We start from the raw sequence: 23,429 nt of genomic DNA, 5'->3' as shown, positions 1-23,429 counted from the left end.
GGAGTCCAGTCTTAGAAGACATCAGAATGGGAATTTTCAGGTTCTTTCTCGTATAACTTACCTATTTAACTTAGCAGTCATTTTAGTCTTCCTAATAAAGCTGTTTTCTTTAAAAACAACAATAAATAATGTTAGAATTTTACAAACAGATAATTTCATTTTGGTGAGGGGTGAGAGAAGAATGGAGGAACTTTAAATTAGGTAGAGGGAAATGAGAGGGAGGGTGGTTATGAAAAATGGTGGAATGAGACAGACATCATTACCCTATGTACATGTATGATTCCCTGAATGGTGTGAATCTACATCATGCACAACCATAAAAACAAAAGATGTACCCCATTTGTGTACAATGATTAAAAATGCAGTCTGTAAAAAATAAAATAAGAAGAAATGCAAAAAAAAAAAAAAGGTATTGGATACAGACCAAAATATAAAGAGTAAGCACTGGGAAATGATTGTATCACACAACATCCAACCAGGAAAACAGAAACTTTTCAAAATATTTAAAGCAAAAGAGAATTACTGTAGTGATTACTGTATTGATTTATACACAAGTGACAAACTTACTGAGAAGTAAAATAATATGATTTATGAAGCAACCAACTGAATAGTCACAACATGAAGCTAGTACCACCCATATGCTGGAGAGACAGAAGGGACAGGCAGCATTACTGGAGTCTAGGTTCTGGAGTCTGTCACCTGACAGAAATGGGGCCACAGTGAACCTATTCAACAACTATTCCAGAAAAGTCATCCAAGTCAGAAGGAAGGACACCAGTATATTGTCAGAAAATCAAATGAAGGAGGTTGAGGATTAATGCATAGAGAAACACATTAGATAAGCTGAACTGAAGGGAGAGAAAATGAAATACATGATGCAGACCACAGAGAGGAGCAACTGATGAGTAATAGTCTGACCACAGAGATCTCAAGTATCTCAAGTGCTCATTATATTGCTGTCAAAGCTTATTAGGATGGTTCACTTGGAGATATGTCTTGGATACTTACTTAAATCTTAAAAAATAATTATGCTCATATACATAGACAAAGAAGTTACCTATAGGAAAAAAAGATATTTTCATCCTCAAAACCAAGAATTTCACAAAGAAATGAGTTGAAACAGTGGCAACTTAGTAATCCTAACCTAGTTAGATACATATTCATATGTGAAGGGAAGAGATATTTTCAGATATAGAAAGTCTTAGAGAAAAGAGTGAAATATACTTCTTTACACTAACCCCCCCCCTTAAAGAGACATAGAAAATCAGATTGAAGAATCAAATATTAGAATTCATAAATAGGAAGATAAAAGAATTCAAACTATCCCTATTTGCCAATAACAATTCTATACTTAGAAGACCTGAAAAACTCCACCAGAAAACTTCTAGAGCTCATAAATGAATCCATCAAGGTATCAGGATATAAAATTAACACCCATAAGTCAGTTGTGTTACTATACATCAGTGATGAATCAAATGAAAGTGAAATTAGGAAAACTACCTTCCAGTAGCCTAAAAAAAAAATAAAATATTTAGGAATCTCTCAAACAAAAGAGATGAATGACCTCTACAATGAAAACCACAGAACACTAAAGAATGAAATTGAAGAAGACTTAGAAGATGGAAAAATTTCTCATGTTCTTGGATAGGCAAAATTAACATTGTCAAAATGACCAAACTACTAAAAGTACTATAAAGATTTAATGTAATTCCTATTAAAATTCCAATGACATTCTTCATAGAAGTAGAAAAAGCAGTCTTGAAATTCATTTGGAAATATAAGAGATGCAGAATAGTCAAAGCAATCCTTAGCAAGAAAAATGAAGCAAGAGGCATCACAATACCAGAACTTAAATTATACTACAGAAATATAGTAACAAAAACAGCATGGTATTAGCACCAAAACAGGCATATAGACCAGTGGTACAGAAGACTCAGAGACAAACCCACATAGTTACCTCATACTAGAGAAAGGCTCCAAAAGCATTCATTGGAGAAAAGATAGCCTCTTCAACAAATAGTGCTGAGAAAACTGGAAATACATCTGTACAAAATAAATTACAGTCCTATCGCTCACCTTGCACAAAACTCAGATCAAAGTGGATCAAGGACTTAGGCATTAGATAAGAGACCCTGCACCTAACAGAAGATAAAATAGGCCCAAATCTCCATCATGTTGGCCCAGGAACCAATTTCCTTCATAAGAATCATAAATGCAAGAAGTAAAAATCAAGAATCAACAAATGGGAGAGAATCAAACTGAAAAGCTTCTTCACAGCAAAGAAAACAATCAAGAACGTGAAGAGAAAGCCTATATAATGGGAGAAAATCTTTGCTACCTGCACCTCAGATAGAGCATTCATCTTCAGGTTATTAAAACTCAAAAATCTTAACACCAAAAAAACCAAATAACCCAATTAATAGATGGGCAAAGGAACTGAATAGGCACTTCACAGAAGAAGAAATATGATTGGTCAACAAATATGTGAAAAAATGTTCAACATCTCTAGCAGTTAAAGAAATGCAAATTAAAACTACACTGAGATTTCATCTCCCTCTAGCAGAATGGCAATTATCAAGAATACAAGTAATAATAAATGTTGCATATCATTTAGACTACTAGAAAAAATAGGGAAATACCATAAAAATAACTACTTGAACTTACTCGTTACAGAAGTCCTTAAATAATTATGGAGGATCTTGAAAGTATATTACATTCTTCAGACATTTTCAAGGAAAGAAAATTATTTTTTTCACCGAGATTCCAACTATTGATGACCAGCTAACAATATTAGTCTCTGCTTCTCAGAACCACCCAGCAAAAGCTTAGGCTTACAACCTTCAGAGCAAGTCCACAGACTGGATTCCCTAGGATATAAGTGTTTGAAGACTATGTACTTTAAGTTACAAATATTCCCATGGTCTAATAGGTCTAGAATCAAAAGGAAAATAGATAAACGGGTGACAGAAAAGTCATTTATGAAGGTCATGAAGAAAATAAGTCATGAAAATGTTTCTAGCTAGAGAGCACTTGTATATTTTATGTACCATAAAGAGAGATAATTTTGATAAGTTTTGAGCCTCTAATGATTTTGCTAATCTCCTGAATTTTATGAGTTTCCTGCATAATTTTATGTACTATCATTTTAATTTTTATAAAAGTACTTAGCTTTTTAGATTTCGGTGTTATTTTCAAGATTTTTTAATGTCTCACAGATCTTCAGTAAATTATGCCTTTTAATATTTTACATTTTTAATATGTGTATTTCTTATCTATAATGCTTATTTTGATGAAGTCTTACATTTAAAATATGATTCCACAAGTTATGTGCAAGGATGACTCTTCTCATTACACCCGAATGATTCCTTTTATTACCTTTCATTTCAATATGTTTTCTGATTAGTGTATATTTAAGGTTATAAATTTATTTAAGGTTATAAATTTTCTCTTCTACTTTTGCATAACTCAGAAGCTCTGAAATATAGTGTCATTTCTGTTATTTAGAAGATACTTTGCATTTGAACTCATTTATCAAAAGAGTTGTTAAAGATTTTTCAAAATTTCAAAATGACTTTTTCTATATTACAATTGATTTCTTGTTTATTTATATTCTGAGTTTAAAAGGATTGGATAATTTATAGCTACCTTAGGAAAGAAGAGCTAATACATGAATAATGAGAATAAAAGAAACAAAAAGTATTTAGATGTGTTATAGAAAAAAACTGTCTAACTTAAATGCATTGAATCTATTCATAAAAGAACACACATATCCTTTAAAACTGATATGGACAATAAAAATATACTGGTAAAATTACTACATTTTTTAAATATGAAGAAAAATACCGTTATGAAGAAAAATTAATGAGTCACTTTTGAGGTATATTTTTGGCAATAATAATCATGCAAGAAAGCAATCTTCAAATTTCTTAAGAAAAATATTTTGACTTTTATTTTATACAGCAAGCTGTATAAATAACAGATCCAAAATTATGCATTTGGACATGTAACAGAAAACATGAATTGTCTCAAATAATGGGGGGATAAAACCAAAGTGTTCACTGATTAGAAATGATTAGTCATGAATAGTACTCTTTTGAATAATGAATGGGTCATTAAAGACATCAGACATCAGTGTAAGGAAGGGGAGAATTGTTAAAGTCTTAGAATTAAACTAAAATGGAAACGCAACCTACCAGAATCTGTGGGATGCAATGAGGGAAGTTAATAACTATCAATATCTACCTCAAAAAATTCAGAAAGATCCCAAATATAGCCAAAGATGCATCTCAGAGTCTTAGAAAAACAGGAATTAAACAAATCCCAAGACCAATAGAAAGAAAAATATCAGAACTGAAATTAATGATAGAATAAAAAATTACATAGGATCAATGAAACAAAAGTTGGTTCTTGGAAAAGATGACCAAGACTGATCAACTCTTAGCCAAATTAACTAAAAGAGATGACCCAAATTAATAAAAATGAAAGATGAAAAGAGGTTATTAAAACAAATATCAATGAAGTTCAGAGGATTATTAAGAACCATTGTGAAAACCTATATTCCACTAAATTGGAAAATCTAGAAGAAATGGGTTATTTTCTAGATACATATGACCCACCAAATCTGAACATAGAAAATAAACAGCAATAACAAACAATGAGATTGAAGCAGTAATAAAACTTCTCCCAATACAGAAAAGACCAGGGACAGATGGATTCCCAGATAGATTTTACCAGATCTTTAAAGAAGAATTAACACCAATGATCCTTAATTTGTTACATAAAATAGAGAAGGAGGGAATAATTCCAAACTCATTTTACAAAGCCAGTATCACTTTGATATCAAACTGGACAATACCATATCGAGAAAAGAAAATTGAGACCAATATCCTTGACAAATATAGATGCAAAGGTCCATAATAAAATATTTATAAGATAAATTAATCAACACATTAAAAAGATTACATATCATAAGATAATTTCATCCCAGGGATGTAAACATAATTAACATTTGCAAATCAATGGACATAATACACCACATAAATAGAATCAAGGACAGTAATTACATGACCATCTCAATAAATCCAGAAACAAGTCCTTAATAAAATTCAACACCCTTTCATGATAAAAACGCTGAAGAAAATAGGGAATAGAAGGAACTTACCACATCAAAATAAAGTTTACATATGACAAACCCAAAGCCAACATCACACTGATGGAGGAAAAACTGAAAGCATGTTCTCCAAGATTGGGATCCAGGCTGTCCATGTCCACTACTCCTATTTAAAATAGTAGTTGAAATTTTAGCCAGAACCATTAAGCAAGAGAAAGAAAAGGGGAACAAATAGGAAAGGAAGAAATAAAGTTGACACTATTTGTGAATGTTACCATCCTATACTTAGAAGATTCTAAGTGTTCTACCAGAAGATTTCTGGAATTGATAGACAAATTCAGCAAAATATCAGGATATAAAATCAGCACACAAAAGTCAATAGCTATTTATATACACTAATGATGAATCCATTGAGAAAGAAATAAGGAAAACAATTCCATTGATAATAGCTTTTTTAAAAGGATCTATGAATAAACCTAGCCAAGGAGGTGAAAGACCTCTGAAATGAAAATGTAGGACACTGAAGAAAGAAATTGAAGAAGGCAGTAGAAGATGGAAAAGACCTCCTTGTTCATGCATAGGCAGATTTAATATATTTTAATGCTCATACTATTGTAAGTGATACAGATTTAATGCAAGGCCCATCAAAATATCAATTATATTCTTCATAGAACTAGAAAAAACCCTAAAATTAATATGGAAAAGCAAAAGATCCAGAATAGCCAAAGTTATACTGAACAAAAAGAACAATGCTGGAGGCATCACAATATCTGATTTTGAATTATGCTATGGAGCTATATCAATAAAAGCAGCATAGTACTGGTATAAAAACAGACAAGTAGAGCCATGAAGGTAGAATAGAAGACTCAGAGACAAACCCACTCAGCTAGTTATCTGCTTACTGACAAAGGTAACAAAAAAATACCTTGTAGAAAAGACAGCCTCCTTAACAAATGGTGCTTAGAAGACTGGATATTCAAATGTAGAAGAATGAAACTAGGTCACTATCTCTCACCTTGTACAAAAGTCAACTAAAAGTTAATCAGAAATAAGTGTAATACCAGAAATTTTGCAACTGTAAGAAGAACAAATATGGGAAATACTTCAACATATACATACAGGCAATGACTTCCTGAATAGAACTCCTATAACTCAGAAATTAACAGCAAAAATCTATAAAAGAGATGGCATCAAATTTGTGTTAGTCAGATTTTCTTTGCTGTGACCAAATAACTGACAAGGATAACATAGAAGACAAACCCTTTTTTCCATATTTTTATTGGTGCACTATAATTGTAAATATGGTGGGACTCATTATTACAGTTATACATACACACAACCTAACATAATTTGGCCAATATCACTCCTCAGTATTTCCCCTTTCCCTCCCTCCTGCCACCCCCTGGTCCCTTTCCCCTTCTCTAATCATCTCCCTTTGATTTTTGTGAGATCCCCACCACCACACATGCCCCTTTCTTTTCCTTTTTCCTCTCTAACTTCCACATATAAAAGAAAACATATAATCCTTGACTTTCTGAGTTTGGCTTACTTCGCTTAATGTAATATTCTCAAGTTCCATCTATTTTCCTATAAATGACGAAATTTTGTTCCTTATAACCAAATATAACTCCATTATACATGTGTGTGTATGTGTGTGTGTGTGTGTGTGTGTGTGTGTGTGTGTGTATAGTTATGATTTGGATGTGAGGGTGATCTGGCTGTGGCATCTGTGACCCCGTGAATGACTAGGATTGATTAGGCTGATCTGGCTGGCTAGGCGGGTGTCCCCTTCCTCCCTCACCATTCCATGGGTGTCCCTCCCAAAGCTGCTCTCTCTCCGCGCCCCCCTCTCTCCTTCCTGATGATATAAGCTGCTTCCCTCTGCCATGCTCTTCCACTATGATGTTCTTCCTCATCTTGAGCCCCAAGAAATGAAGTTAGCATTTTATGGACTAAGAACTCTGAAACTGTGAGCCCTCAAATAAACCTTTCCTCCTCTATAATTGTGCTGGTCAGATCATTTAGTCACAGCTGCAGAATAGCTAAGACAGAAAATTGTTTGTTTGTTTTTGGTGCTGGGGATTGAACCCAGGGTCTTGTGCATGTGAGGCAAGCACTCTACCAACTGATCTATATCTCCAGCCCCTAAGACAGAAAATTGGTACTGGGAGTGGGGTCATTCCTATGACTAACCTGACCATGTTATGTTGCCTAGAAGCTTTTGGAGTTTTCTGAAATTGGTGAGAGAAATTTTCAGATGTATAGCAGTGCAATCTGGAGATGCTTTAGGTTGTTGTAAGCAGAGATTAATGGCTGATTCTGGTGGGAGCTTAGAAGACCAGAATGTCAATAGGACTGTGATCGATGAAGACCCAGCTCAAGAGGGTTCAGAAAAGGAGGAAACATTGGAATTTGGAGTAGAGGCTATTCATGTTATGTTCTGGCTAAGAAGTTTTCTGAACTTTGTCTGTGTCCTGAGACTTTCTTTGAGGCTGATTGTAGAAGTGATAGACTTCTTAATCTGGTGGAAGAAATGTCTAGGCAGCATAGCATTCAGGAAGTGGCATGTATTTTGCTGGAAGCTTTTAGCCAAATTTATTGTGATAATCAGGAGCAGAAAGCAGAGCAAAAAAGATTTTAAAAAGGTGGACTTGAAAGGACAGGAGTAATACTAGGGCTAAGGAAGTTGCAACTGTAAATGACATTACTGCCACTAAAGGAAAGCTAAAGACTATGCCTAGAGACAATGAGAAAGATGGCTTGAGGGTATCTCAGGAGCTGGTAAGACCACACCCATCTCAAGCTCAAGGGAATAAAGGTGAAAATTCCCTTGAAAAGAGACCAGTGGAGCACCCTTCTTGCTCAAAGGTGCCTAGGAAGTGTTTTCAACCTTCTCAGCCACCCAGACCCTCAGAGGCTGCTGTAGCAAAGACCCTTGAAGGCTAGGCTACTGTTCGAGATGGTGGGGGACTTTGGTGTCAACCACGTGGTGCTGGTTCTGCAGCAATGCAGGATGCTGGAGTTAGGGGATCATGGAGGCTTCCACCAAGATTTCAAAGGAAGGCCTTGGAGGCTGGACAAAGTGCAGTAGGGTTGGAGTCCCTGCGGGCACCCCCTGAGAAGTCAAAGTGTGGAGGTGTGAGATAGAAGCCAAAGCGGCAGTGGAAACCCCTGAGATTAAGAAATGCCAGTAATGTGGGACATCGTCCTTGGAAAACTGCAGGAAACAAGCAGAGATAAGCCTAGAGTAAGGCCACTTGGACTGCAATGAACAAAGCCACAGGGGCTGAGCTACACATGCCATTTGGAGAGAATATCAAGAGGCCATGTGCCCCAGGTTCTGGACATGGAGTTACAGGACTTGTTTGCCCAGCTGGATTTCAGTCTTGCTTTGGTCCTATCACTTCTTTCTATGCCCCCATTTTTGTAAATGGAAATGTTTACTCAGTACCTTTATATGTTGGATATTTGTAAATTGTTTTTAATTTTATAAGAGCTCACAACTCGAGATTGCCTGAGCCTCAGAGAAGACTGTGGAATTGAACTTTGTGCAATCTTGGAACTATTGACACTATAGGAACTCTTGAAAATGGACTAAATATATTTTGCATTGTCAGATGAGTGTGAGCTTTTGGGGGCCAGGGGCGGAATGTTTGTGGTTTGGATGTGAGGGCAATCTCGCTGTGACATCTGTCACCCCACTGATCATCGGGGTTGATTTGGCTGATCTGGCTGGCTAGGCGAGTGTCCCCTTCCTCACTCACCGCTCCATTTACATCCCTCCCAAAGCTACTCTCTCTCTCTCTCTCTCTCTCTCTCTCCCTCTCTGCTTCCTGATGATGTGAGCTGGTTCCCTCTGCCAAGCTCTTCTGCTATGATGTTCTGCCTCATTTTGAGCCCCAAGGAATGGAGCCAGCCTTCTATGGACTAAGACCTCTAAAATGGTGAGCCCTTAAATGAATCTTTCCTCCTCTATAATTGTGCCCATCAGATTGTTTAGTCACAGCAGCAGAATAGCTAAGACATATATATATGGTACATATATATATATATATATTTTATATATATATATATAAAATATAAAATTTTGGAGAGAATATCAAGAGGCCATGTGCCCCAGGTTCTGGACATGGAGTTACAGGACTTGTTTGCCCAGCTGGATTTCAGTCTTGCTTTGGTCCTATCACTTCTTTCTATAAATTTTCTTTATCTATTCTTCCATTGATGGACACCTTAACTGATTTCATAGTTTGGCTATTGTGAATTGTACTGCTGTATACAGGGTATGTATGTATTGCTGTAGTATGCTGACTCTATTTCTTTAGGATACATACCAAGGAGTGTTATAGCTGGTTCGTATGGTGGTTCCATTCCAAGTCTTTTGAAGAACCTCCATACTGATTTCCATAGTGGTTGTAGTAATTCACAATCCCATCAACAGTGTGTGCTGCTTGCTGCCGACCAGCGGAACAAAGGACACGTACTCTTTAGAGGTTCATGAAGCAGCTTCCGCTTTATTTGGATAACACCCTCAATATATAAGCAATCTCATGCATAAGCATCTGATCCTATTAAAGGTCAAGCGATCATGAGCTCAAGCATACATGTAAGATATATCTGTCCACTGCGCTAGGCGGCTGAACTAATTATCATACAGCCAATGGTAAACGCTTCCTGTTTTTCTCAAGACGCATTCAGGATGCCCTTTGGCTCTCTGCCAATCGCCATCTTGGATGCATGTGGCGTAACCCTGGGCCCTGGGTCTCGCTGCAGTGTGAAAGTTTAGTTTTCCTTTGTCTCCACTTCTGAGTAAAAGCTTATTTTGGATTCATAGTTTCAGAGACTAAGTCTATAGTCAGCCATCTCCATCACTCCTAGTCTAAACCGAGGCAAAACATCATGGCATAAATACATGGAGAAGGAAAGCTGCTCAGTTTTTGGCAGCTGAGAAACAGAGAGGAGACAGGAACAAGATATAATGCCCAAGGTCATGCCCCTCAGAGGCCTACTTTCATGCCCCACCTGCATACAGTTATCATCCAGTCTGTAGTTCTTTTATATTTTTAATCCATTAAGTGAGTTAACCCACTGATTAGATTACAATTCTCATAATCTAATCATTTCACCTCTGAACATCCCTGCATTGTCTATACCAAAAGCTTATTGGGACAGATCTCTTATCTAAACCATAATAAAATTAAAAACTTCTGTACAGCAAAGGAAATAATTAACGGGATTAAGATACATTCTACAGAACTGAAGAAAATCTGTGCCAGCTGCACTTCTGACAGAGGATTAAACCAGAATATTTAAAGAACTCAATAAACTCAACACCAAAATAACAAAAAATTTATTCAATACATTGGCAGAAACATTGAACAGATACTTCTCAAAAGAAGTACAAATGACCAACAATTACATGAAAAAATGTTCAATATCTTTAGCCATAAAGGAAATGCAAATAAAAATTACTCTGAGATTCCTTCTCACTCAAGTTAGAGGAGTATAGGTAAATATATTTGAAACATTCAGAAGAAATTTGGAAAGATAACATTTGAAAAAAACCTATGAGAAAAATTTCGTCAATAATTTAAACAAATTTGAATACCACTAATGTATCATTTTTGTATCTTGTACTCAATTCTGAACTGAGAAATTTTCTATTAGAGAGAAATATACATCCCTGAATTTGTTGATTTTAAAATCAGAAATTGACAATTGACCACTACTTTAAGCCAAACTCTAATTATTGGTGATATGTGGAACAATGTTTTTCCAGAACTTTTTTACCACTTTCCAAAAGATGTTTGTAACCTCAACAAATCTTTTATAATATTACAAAGTTATAAAACCTAATTAGCTCATGATTCATAGTATTAATTATCCTAAAGTATTACAGCTAATTCTCCTTTGAAAACTTTCCAAGAGGAGCTCAGTCTTCCCTTTTCAGAATATGATCCCTAGATTAAGAGAATTTAAGGGTCCTAGAGTGAGTATCACAAATTGAACAAATGATGTTTTGATGGGCAGTCAAACTAAATATTTTGTAGCTGTTTCATGAAAGAGAAACGCTGGGGATTTCCTACTAGTAAGTGAAGAATAACTAAAATGCCAAACCTGTTATTATCAAAGGTCAGAAATTATGTCTAAAGTTGTCTAAAGTTATGACTGTTTCTCAGAAACACAAGATATGAATGTGGTAAGACACTCTAATGGATTTTAAAATACTCATGATTGTTGGACAGAAATATTTGAACATTTACTTGAAAATAAGGATAATTATCCTTCTAGTTAATTTCTAAGATATTAGTTTTCCACAATCTCTAAACTCTTTGAAACTTTTTTCACTCGTGCCTTATTTAGAAATGTTGCAATTTAGTATTACCTTATATCTACTTTAAGAGAAGATTACATTAATGTGGGAAAATTCAAGGTACTATACTCAAAGTCCTGAATTCCTAAACTATGAAACATTAAGTTATGTTTTCTAGGTGAGTTATCCTATGGAAGTAAGCAGAAAAACTTGGTTTTAAATTATTACTTCTTTATCATTCATTTGTTGTTTATTTTTGGAAAATGACTTTATCTTTATAAACCTCAATTTTCTTACCTATAAAACAAAGACACAAATGCCCACATTTTTATTTAATGAATTTTTAATTAGTTGATAATATTATAATTATATTTTAGTAATCATCACCATATAAAATACCATACCTTAAATTCATTCTGAAATAAGATATTGGATACATTTAAAAATTAAAACCTATATATTGCTTATGTCTTCTAACTTCCATCAGTTGTAGAGGTCTTTCTGCATCTTGAATGTACCTTAGAGTCACGTGGAGAATTTTTAAAATTATTGATGCCTGGGACCTAACCCTGAATTTTTTTGTTTAGTTGTCTGGGTTATGTTGTGAACACTTAGATTATTCAAAATTGACCTAAAAGATGAAGATTAATCTGTGACTTTAATTTTGTTTGAAGTTAAGTCATACTCAGGAGACATCAAACTATTGAGAATAATGTCTAAAGGAGACAAACTAAAGAGAAAAGGAGGGCAGTATAACATAGAACTAGATTGAAGCAGAAACAGCATGCTTGTCCCTTCTTTGCCCGCGCTGCCTCTGGGTGGTTCCAGCCTCTCCAACTCTTGATTACCATCTGCGTGCTAGTGCTAATCTACCCAAACATCACTCTCAATCTCCAACCTTTTGGCCAAAACTGGATTTGTCTGGTTTTCAGAATCCTTTACTCTTTCTGTAATTACTCTATCTGTTCTGGTCACTCCAAAGATATTATGCGGTTCTCCACCCAAAATCTGCTTAGATATCAAAACTGATAATGTCTCACTTGTCTCAAGTGGTCATGAAAAGGTTTATTACTTATATAAGGCTATGTGGACAGTGCACGGAGGCTCCTAATCAGATTTAAAAATGATTTGCTTTTAATGTGATTCTTAGGGCTGGGTGAGGAACAGCTTCCCTCATGCTGTTCAAGTGCTGAGGGAACATCTGGGGGTTCTTTTTAACTTTCAGATGTGGAATAGAAAGGATAGGAGGAAAATGGGGTTTTGAAAGCTGTTGGAAGCCAATCATGATAATAAAACTTCTGATTCCACTTTTCATATGAATTTGGAAGAGGTATTTGTTCTTACTGACCACCCTTACCAATATGTGGAATGTAATCTTACCAACATTTTTGCTGAATGCCACTGTTATTCTATATATTATGAATTAATGGGTGTCATTTCTAAGAATAAATGCAGTGTGATTGGTGAGTAAATTAAGTGGATATTTTGCATCATTTACAGACAGATAATAAATTAAATGATATAACACTATGAATTTGCATTAACCCAGAACATGTGATTTATTAGATTACATTAGTATATTACAGTAGTATATCGGTATCTATTTTCATATTGATAAAGTAAAATAGGATGTTTTATTCAATATTTGTTAAATAAAATGCATGATGAGTTAGAGGCAAATATGTAGTGATCTTTGTAAAAATATGCATATTATTACCTTTGCCTATTTTAACTTAGATGATGTTGAATCATTCATAACTTCTTTGGGCTATAAATGAAAAATACTGAAAGTGATGTGAATAAAGTTACAAAATGTGAAAAACTAAAGATAATTTTCAGGACAATTGGTCTAATTATTCATGCTATATTGTCAACCTAGTGATCTCACAATGTTTTTCCTCAGTTTAAATCTCAGAAGAAAAACTTTTTAGTGCTAAGTTTCTTAGGTAAGCTGTGTGGTTTATATTACCAGTTGACCAGATTTCATGAGGACAATCACAGTAGTTCTTGCAATAGAAGAAATAGATGGAATTATTTATTTTCCTTTTGAACAGAAGAGAAGGGGGGAAATAAAATCTTTTGGAATTTACCAAAATGATTGCTGATAAAATTTTAAGACCGGAAAATGCTTATTGTAAAGTCTTTGCTAAATTATTTTATTATTACGAGTATTTTGATCTTAATTTCATACAGTTTCTCTAAAAATGAATTTGACAAAAAAGAAAGTCTGTTCTTGAGAATAAAATATAGTGATGAAGTACATTTATATATATTTGTATATCTATGTATATATATATATATATATTATGAGATAGTCTGGCAATTTTATGTTTGTTCTTGAAACAAAATAGTATTTTCCTAAAGTACTTGATTTTTCTAAATTGACATAATGACTTGCATAATCTTAGAAAACACAAAAGGGGTCACCTCAGTTATATTAAAGTTATTTTCTTTGGCTAGAACTATATAGTTCTACCCCAATATAGCTATTTTAGTAGTATTTAACAGATAGTTATAAGAAATATGCAACTAAATGGATTCCATATCCAACAGGATGCCAAGCCTGACTAACCTTTAACCCTTTAACCAGAAACACCTAAAAATTCCAGATAAAATGGTATATCTCTAGTTAATAGCTCTCCTAAAAGAAGGAGTGTGAAATTTATTATGAAAGAATACAGTCCTCAACAGTTGACAACTTAAGTGATCGTAGCAGACTCTTCAAAAATGATTTTGAACCATAGGGTCTGCTAAATCTTCTGCTCTTATTGTAAAAACTACTTTAAACATTTACAACAACCCTCTGAGGTAGACACTATTGTTATCCCCATTTATAAATATGAAACTGAGGTGCAGAGAGATTACATAATTTGCCAAAGGTCACATACATTGTCAATAACAGACATGAAATTAAAACCTAGATAATTTGTCACTTAAATCAGTTTAATTAACTAGTGGATTAAAACTCCATGGGTGTGAGACAACAAAGAAGTTTTAAAGGCTCTAAAACAGGATATTCAAAGGGATTTAAAGATAACTACAATGAATATATATAAAATATATATATATTATATTTTATATATATAAATATATATATATTTATATATATATAAATATATATAATATATATGTTTAAATATATATAAATAAATATATAAATGTATATATAAATATATATAAATATATATATTATAATATTTAAATATTAATAAATATTTAAATATATATATATTTAAATGTATATTTCATATATATTTAATGTAACATTTAATATGTAGAAATATATCTAGAAATTATCAGTCTATTAAAAATCCCACTAATCAATTACTAAATATTTTATTAAAAGTCATTACCTTGTATTATGTATGTAATAATAAGACTTAAAGACTTAAAAGAGTCTGTAGGCCATAGATTGATCAGTCGAGCTCCACTGTATTTTAGCACTAGGAACTTTGTTACTGTTATGGTTTGGATGTGAGGTGTCCCCCAAAAGCTCAGTGTGAAGACAATGCAAGAAGGTTTGGAAGAGAAATGATTGGGTTAAAGCCTTAACATAAATGGGTGAATTAATCCCTGATGTGATTACCTGAGAGGTAACAGGTGGGTGTGACTGGAAGAAGTGTTTCGTTGGTGGCGTGGTTATGGAGTATAGATTTTGTATCTGGAGAGTAGAGACTCTCTCTCTGCTTTCTAATCGCCATGTGAGCTGCTCCCCTCTGCTACACTTCCACCATGATATTCTGCCTCCTTGAGCTTGGAGGAATGGAGCCGGCCTTCTATGGACCAAGACCTTTGAAACCATGAGCCCTAATTAAACTGTTCCTCCTCTACAGTTGTTCTGGTAAGGTCCTTTAGTCACAGGAGCAAGAAAGCTGACTCAATCAGCTTTTCCTGGCCTAAAATATTCATTTTCATTATTAATAATCACAAACAGAAAAACAACCCTAAATTTCAATTTCTGCGGGACTAGAATGTAATTTTTTTTTTAATTTTGATAAAGGGGCAAGCACATATTTAGATAATTTTATGCATGAAAATTTGATCATTGAGAATGTTCAAAACAGAGTTTGATAGTAAAGCTCTCATTGAGAATGAAATCATAATTCAAATAGTATTCATGCCATATGAAGTATTTAAGAAAAACGATAAAAGAAGTACTAAAGAAAATTATTTCTGTTTTCTCATTAGGTGTTAGAAAAAACTTTGTCAAATTTGGACGAGATGCCAGGGGGATGTTCTGACATGCTATGAGTTGAACATACTTGAGCCTTAGTTCTAGATTTCATATACCAGGAGCATTGATTTCACTCAGCGTCATATAATCCCAAAGTATTCTCAACAGAATTCTAGAAAGGAAATCTTCTGGCACCTTTTTAACTTTTGAAAGTATTTATAAAAGAAAATTTATTGACTGTTCTCACCATGGATTTTTACATATACTAACATTTTTTAACTTAAAAAATAATATGTGTATAATAGCCCTTGTTATTATTATCTGCAGAGTAGTTTTTCTTTTAATAAATTCAATATTTTTACCTTAGAAAATTTTTCTGACTTTAAAAATCTCCCTTTTCTTTTATTATAACAGAACAACCAACCCATATCCCTTCTATTAAAATGAGTCTCAACATGCATCAATTACTATTTATGCACCAGATATCGTGTACTTCTTTTAAGAAGAACTCAGGTCTTAGATTCAGGAGCTTACTAAGGAGACTTCAAAGAGTGGGCCTGAGTAACCAACAGTGGTCAATGTGGATTTAAAACCCAGAACTCTTTAGCAAGCTCTAAGCCACCTTCTGAGATGGTAAAGGAAGAGGACAGAGCAAAGATGATAGGACAAGAGGAGGAAGGTGTTACAGTGACATGTGGAAGCAAGAATTTCTTCCTCTTTTGAATGCCCAGATTGGTTTACCTAATTATTTACACTCTCTTGTCTCTTCTAACAAACATTAATTTTAATTAAAATGAAATATCTACCATTATTGAACTCTTGCTTTGTCCCCAAATACTTTCTAAAGAACACTGCACACATTCATACATATAATTTGAACAATGCATTCATGAGGTTGCTTCTATTGTAATCTTCGGATTATCAGTGAAGATGAAAAAAGGTTCAGTGACCAGCCATGATCACACCTGGCACATTATTTCTTGAAGAAATTAAGAATAATAAGTGACTTTGACTCTTTCAGCACTGCTTTATTAGAAGGTAGGAAAGTCTAGAAAATACATTATCTGTTGAATTTCATATCATACATTTTCCTAATTTTTTCAGTTTTGATAGCAATAACATTTTTGAGGAAAAGTGGAACATTTCTTAAAGATGTTAATATGAAGTAGTGGTAGTACTTGTCTTTTAACCATTTATTTCTCAATCTCTTTCCTCTCATTTAATATTCTGACTTGATTCTGTTTCATTTTCAAATCTTCAGGAATGTTTTGAGTGCTTTCTTTGTCTCCCATGATGCTGTGCACTTGTCCTGCAAATTCTTGGGAGGATGAATGAAGAATAGGGAAGTAGACTGATTAGTCTGAGATGGCAAACTGAACTACTACTGACTTGTTGAGAATTAGAGTCTGAGAATCTCCTAACCCTCAATTTCCTCTCCTCTCAGGTATTAAGTTTAATTGGTTTCAAGAAAGTAAAACAATCACAAAACTTGCTAATTATTTTTTTTCTTCCCATGATTGAGGAACTGTTATAAATAATAAGACTTCAAGGATTACAGTTTAATAGCCAAAGGAAATAAAGTAGACTAACACAGAAGATGCAAAATTGAAGATACAAAATACCAGATATGTAGGATGAGCAAGTCCAGTGATCTGAGATACAGCATGAGGCCTATACATAATAAGATAGTACTATATTTGGGATTCATGCTAAATGAGTAGATTTTAGCTGCTTTAACCACAAAAATGACAAATGCATAAATACAGATGATGGATATTAATTTGCTTGATTATGATAACTATGTATAGGCGATAGCATCGTGTTGTGTACCTTAAACATACACAATAAAATTCATTTTTAGAAAAGAAAAGAAGTAAAAGCTTTAATGAGAAGACCAGAATAGGGAACATTAATGGCCTATTTAGTACACCTTGGATCATTTCCATCATATTCCAGGGAGAGATTTCTCTTCCTTTTACCCCTTTCTTCAAACATGGTATTCTTTAAATAAAAAAATTAAAGCCAGGCATAGTGACACACACCTGTAATCCCAGCAGCTTGGGAGACTGAAGCAGGAGGCTCTCTAGTTCAAAACCCACCTCAGGAAAAGTGAGGTCCTAAGCAACTCAGTGAGACCCCGTTTCTAAATAAAATACAAAATAGGCCTGGGGATGTGGCTCAGTGGTCGAGTGCCCCTAAGTTCAATCCCCAGTAACCCCTACAAAAAAAAATATTTAAATGTGTGCTCTGGCATTTTAAAAACTATTCTAATTTGTAATTTGGTGCATTCAAATGTATGTGTTACTTAGTAAGTGAGAAGTGAGAAGCTATTTTTTAAATAAGCAATAAGTAAGGTTAAAAGACTTTTTTAATTTTTAAAATTTTTTCTAATTAGTTATATATGACAGTAGAATACACTTTGATACATCATATATAATGGAGTATAATTTATCATTCTTCTGGTTATACATGATGTAGAATCCCACTGGTCATATAGTTATATATATGTACATGGGGTAATAATGTCTGATTCATTCTACTATCCCCCATGCCCCCTCCCCTTCCTTCAATCCCCTCTACCTAAAGTAACTCTATTCTTCCCTAGTCACTCCCTGCATTGTGACTTAGCATCCACATTTCAGAGAAAGCATTCTACTTTTGGTTTGGGAGAATGGCTTATTTCACTTAGCAGGATATGCTCCAGCTCCATCCATTTACTGGCAAATGCCACAATTTCATTCTTCTTTAAAGTTGAGTAATATTTAGTTGTATATATATATCACATTTTTTTTATCCATTTATCTGTTGAAGGACACCTAGGTTGGTTCCATAGTTTAGTTAAAAGTTTTTAACAGTGTCTATCATCAACCTCTGGCAAAAAGTAAGATGACTAAGCTAACTACTTAAAAAATGAGACAAACTAATTGGAAAGACATGCATGTACAAGATAATTAAAAAGGAAGTATAATTTCAAATGATCTGGGTGATTACTAAAGTTCATATCTGACATTGTAGTGGGAGAATTTTAGTCTTTTAAATGTCATTATTAGGTGGTCTAGAATGGCAAATCTATGTGTTCAATTATGACCCATGAATGCCATTCCAGGACCCTGGATAATTCTCAATTTAACTTGTAGGAAGAATTATAAGGTGATAATGATAAATTTATTACAGGAATTTAAACTTTATTATTCAAATATAAACAAAATGTGCAATTCTATAACAATTTAAGAATAATTAAAATAATAATTTAAGAATAAATTTCTTAAACATTTATCTTTTATAAAGCAAAATGGCTGAAATTATTGTTTCCATTTCTTGCAATTAGGACACATTTACAATAAATGTGAGATGTTCTCTTATGTGCATGATTCATATCCCACAGTGCTGCAAACTCTTTTCAGATAGTCCTGAAGGATGTGAGTCAGGTCTGTTAGCATTTTGGTCATTGTTTCCTCTTGAAATGAGATTGAGAGGTAGTGAAGGAAGGATAAAAATTTTATCAAATGTATTAGTTTGATGGAAAAGATTAGCAGAACTTAACATAATTCATGCATTCAACATTTCCTGCTCAGTGCTAGTTTGTCTTGTTCCCTCTCTCTCTTTCTTATTTTCTTTTCTACTTCTCCTTGTCTGTGTACTTTATCTTGTCCAAGTTGAAACCAGAATTGTAGAACAAGAAACTTTCATTGAGAAGTAATACATTACTGATTTGTGCATTTTTCAGAAAATCTGTTTAAGCTAATTGTTTAAAGAGAAGGCAATACATCATTATCAGTTCATCTTTATATCTCAAATATTGAAGAGATCTTTATCCCCAGTATCTTAAATACTTCCTAACTTTTTCTTCCATATCAAAATATCTTCCCTCTCCATCCTTTCCACAAATAAAAAATTGGGAAATAAAAGTTAAAGGCCTTTAATTTTCTTTCACAACAAAGCTTTTAATTAGCCAAATAGCCAAATTATAAAATTATTAACTCTAGTTTTAAAATGTTAACAATTTGTAATAATAAAATAGATAATATAAGTATAAAATAGATAGTAATTTGTCACTTAAAGACATAAGCAGAAGGTTAATACAAAATTACAAATTTAATGTGATATGATGTTTATAATAAAAAGTTTTGATTTCTTTTTTGGATTTTCCCTTCTAAAATATTAAATCTTAGGGTTTATAGTCTTATAGTAAAAATAGTTTATACATTCACTTTTTAGCTTTAATATACAGATGTATCTACACTTTTTAAACTATGATATAATCTTTTTACATAAAATATCTGAATATAACTTTTCCTCCTGCCCTGTTTGTTATTATAATAATTATTATTCATAATTAAGGCTTTTAACATATGATCTACCCATTTATAAGGTTTAAAAACATGCAATATTTTTAACTATAGGTGCTATGTTGTACAGTAAATCTCTAGGCTGAAACTTTATTTTCCCACAGTCTTCTCCAACTTATTTCTTCTTTTTCTTAAAACATATATATATATATATATATATATATATATGTTTTAGCATATATATAAATGAAGTCTAAACTCTTTAATTATCATTTGATAGATTGAAAATGTATTTTTTGACCTTTGCATTTATATTTAAATATGCTTTTGTTCCACTTATCTTTTGAAAACCTATACTTCTAATCATGTCTAACATATACATTTTGTTTTATTCATTGTCCTTAAAAATCCTGTGACTTTCCTTTGTTTTAGACTCTTGAGCACAAGATTATGTGTCCTAGCTTCTGGGGAAATACCAGCTTAACACAAGGACTGGAATTGGTTTGTAATTGTTGGATAAGTAAAGTACAAAAGGTTTATGTTTAGTATGTACATAAAACTACATTTTAATATTATTCCTAATTATTTATTTCAGATTATATTTAATCATGTCTTCAATGTTTGTCAATTTGGCCAAATATTTTAAAAGTATTTGATAATGAATTGACTCTTCTCAATGAAGTAACAACTATTGTCCAATCCTCTGTGTCTGTATTATATTCCTAAATGCTAAGTCCTAGCATTCCTAAATTGTTAGGATAAGTCAAATCTCTTGACTTCAAGCCAAGCTTGTGATGTCATCTTGTCATCATTTTCTACTATTACAGTTCAGAATGAGGTAGAACATTTCTCACTAATTAAAAAAAAGAAAAAAAGCACACATTCTGACTCTCAGAGTTGCTTCCCTCTTAAGACTACAGATCAGGAGTCTCTGTAGCATCTGTTATAGAGTCTGGAAACTTGACTCTCATTTATTTTGCTTCACCTGTGCAGGTCAAGTTTGAACTATTCCCGCATCTACAAAAAGTGAACATCTTTACCTAGATATTACAAGAGGGCTGCATTAAATTGTTAGTGAATATGTGAAAGCACCATACAACTATATAGTGTCATTAATAAAGGGGTGGAAAAACTCTCACCTATTGTCCAGCTGCCTGTTTGTGTAAATAAAATTTTATTGACTCAAAGGTGCATCTGTTGCATTTTCTGTGGTAGACTTCAGGCTGCAAAGATGGAAAACAGTATTTGTGACAGAGACCTGTAGCTTCCGAAGTCTGAAATATTTAACTTCTGGTCCTGTAGGAAATGTGTTTATCCATTCTGCTAATAGTTTTAATACTAATAATTACTACTACTAATAAGAACAACAGTCAATTTCTACAATGGTAAGGAAAAGCATTTGAAATATCCACTAAGTAACAATGCACTGTTTATTTCTTCAGGAAATGTATATAGTTGATTTTGCTAGCTGGTTAATAATGTCAAATAGTAAGTTTTTATTTTCATATATCAATCTCAGATTTACTTGTTTGTTTGTTGATCTGTATTTGAGTTATAAATTTCATGTCTATGCCCTTAATGTTTATAAGTTTAACAGTGATTACAAAGATTAGAAGGTATGTTGACATTAGTGCACAATCAAAAAATAAATCTTCATGAATTTATGATATTTAAATTGTGGTACAAAGAACAGATGCCACCTACGTTTACTTGGCCTAAGTAAAAGACTATTTACTAACATTTCTAAGTTTTAAAAATCAGAAGTGAAAATTAACTAGATCACTTGATCTATTTAGAGAAATACATTTATTTAACTCGAATTGTTGGATTAGAAGCAATTTGAAACCAACAACGGCCAAGCAAAATACCATATCAAAGATGAGCTATTAGATACGAATAGAACTGTAGAACTATTTCCTGTCAAATGAAGAGCTAGAGAAAGTTTTATTTCGTGTAAAAGTTAGTTATATAACTGACAAGCACTGGAAGTGCAGTAGACTTATGTGAGGTCCCAGAGAGAGGGAGGCAATACAGTACAGCTTATAAATGATTTATATAGTTCTTGATGCTGTAATTGTTATTTTAAGATATTTATTCTTTAAAGGCACTTCATTTGCAGGTATATCAGTTGTGATATATCAGAGTTCCATTTGTCTCTGAAGAAATAAAATAATATTTACTTTTCTTTTGGTCCATATGACAGAGAGGTTGATTTATTAAAGACTCTAATAGTAACTACTTATAGTTACTTATAGTTACTTATAGTTATAGCTAAATACTTAGAGCTATTATTTAAAAACTTTAAGGAATAAAACAATCTAGAAAACAAATGCTCAAATGCCATAGGACTTATTACAGACAGGTTTCCTATTTTTAGAAGGTTATATATAAATCACTATTTTTTTTGATACAGCTCAAAGTTGTCACACCTAGAAACTGTATTCAGTGTAGAATGGATCTATTATATTTCCAGTCTGTTCTCATGAACTTGACATTGATAAGCCATTAGGAAGTCTCCTCAAAAGGAAAACCCATCATTATGTTTTGAGCAGAAATTCAATTATTTGTTGCGATGTCATTCTAACCTCTAAACTGATGTCCTATAAATATAGCTTTACTTTATAGATCCTTTCTCTGGGATACTTCATTTCATCAAAATGTACACTCTTACTTTCTTTCCTGATGGTACATGAGAAGCAAATCAACTGAGAGAAATTTAAAGGAAGAATTTTCAGGATTTCTCATGACATTCTTGCAATATGTCAAATCTTTAGTAGATTTTGGAAATTTTTAAACTTGACTAATATTGCAAACTTTTAAGGACACGTTATAAATACACTATTTTCTAATATATAACGCATCATGGACTTCAACCAAAGAAGAAATATGAAAGTTAATGAATGACTTAGCCCATTCCTTCTGGGTAATTTCTAAATGACACTAATCTTTCTTTCACATTTCTTTTGAGGCTGGAGAGTTCATGATCGAGGGACCAGCAGATTTTGTGTCTGGCGAGGACCTCCTCTCTGCTTCTAAGATGGCTCCTTGTGGGTGCATCCTCATGAAGTGGAAGGGTGGAAAACATGGGGAAAAATTCTCTGAATTTATTTATTTATTTATTTATTCATGTATGTATGTGATTCTTTGGTGGTACTAGGGCCTCAAGCATACTAGACAAACACCATACCATTCAACTGATCCTTGCCCTCAGAAGTCTCTTTTTTTAGGGCCTTTATTCCCATTCATTAGGGCTGAATCTTCATGGCCCTATAAGTTTACAATGGTTCCACTTCTTAATGCTATGACCTTCAGCATTAAGTTTCAACATATGATATTTGGAAAGACACATACACTGAAAGCACAGCAGTAACCAACTATTAAATATTATTACATAAGTTTTCCTTGTTTTCATACGTAACACAGAAGTCTATGAAGACATATTGGAATGAAACACATTTTCCTGCCAATATTTTTGGTCAAGAAACATGAAAGCAAGAAGGGGAAAAAGTTAATAAGGATTAATTTGGAAAAAAAAAAAAAAAC

Source organism: Sciurus carolinensis, chromosome 4 (assembly GCF_902686445.1).
Source record: "Sciurus carolinensis chromosome 4, mSciCar1.2, whole genome shotgun sequence".
NCBI lineage: Eukaryota > Metazoa > Chordata > Mammalia > Rodentia > Sciuridae > Sciurus > Sciurus carolinensis.
The sequence above is the reverse complement of the archived record's forward strand: the minus strand, read 5'-3'. Positions refer to the sequence as shown.